At 33.6% G+C, this 763-nt stretch overlaps 1 protein-coding gene across 1 annotated transcript in view; it reads right to left on the bottom strand.

Moving 5' to 3' along the window:
* Window positions 1-757, bottom strand: part of LOC117106063 — a 2,469-nt gene extending 1,712 nt beyond the window's left edge. The window contains exon 1 of the mRNA XM_033247400.1: window positions 707-757. The gene's annotated coding sequence lies outside the window, so the exon portion shown is untranslated. The remainder of the gene's footprint in view (window positions 1-706) is intronic.
* Window positions 758-763: the final 6 nt, after the last annotated feature.

Genomic DNA, 763 nt, shown 5'->3' with positions numbered 1-763 from the left:
GTAATGGGATAGTGTTCATATTTCAAAATAGGTGTTGATAAATGTACCGCAGATGATGGGCTATAGCCAACAAAATGAAAATATTGGGAGCACTTTGCAGAACTGTGGTTCCTATGGAAAATGGACACACAAAATGAAGAAATACTATAGAAGAGTAAAAAAAAAAGACCTAAAAAGACATACACTTGTTGGCAATATTATGAAGATAGTACCATACCGTAAATAAATGCACAAAAATGAGAGTATATGAAACACAAATTTTTAGGGAAAGTAGAGGAAGACACGAGTCAAATTTCTACAACTGATGTAAACTGCCAGGAGCTGTCACCTACTAAAGTATTCAGGACTGAAGCTGATTGGGATACAAAATTCGAAACTCACATCACAAACTAACACAATCAAAGTAGATTTTGTTAGTTGTGCAATTAAAAATTGTGCCAAAAATGCGCTGTGGAAAAGAATAAAAATATGCTCTCGTTTAAACGCACTTCTTTAAATTCACAATTTACTTTGACAGTACAGTTTGTGATGTGAGCGACAAATTAGTCAACGTCCATATAAAGGCCAGGACACAGAGAGGATATATTATCATATGTGTAATTTAAAATATTTATTGGTGTTAATACTTTGATAATTCCTAACAAAAATCAGTGACAGTTGACATCTTTGAAATTATCACTGATTTGAAATCATAAATTACACGTACCTCATCTGAGTTGAACAGCAAAGGGTACTTGGTCTTCAATACGGCTATTGATTCTGG

The sequence above is a fragment of the Anneissia japonica genome, unplaced genomic scaffold (genome assembly GCF_011630105.1).
Source record: "Anneissia japonica isolate Jap-2015-1 unplaced genomic scaffold, ASM1163010v1 scaffold13111_len11767_cov97, whole genome shotgun sequence".
NCBI lineage: Eukaryota > Metazoa > Echinodermata > Crinoidea > Comatulida > Comatulidae > Anneissia > Anneissia japonica.
This window is presented reverse-complemented; position numbering and strand designations above follow the sequence as displayed.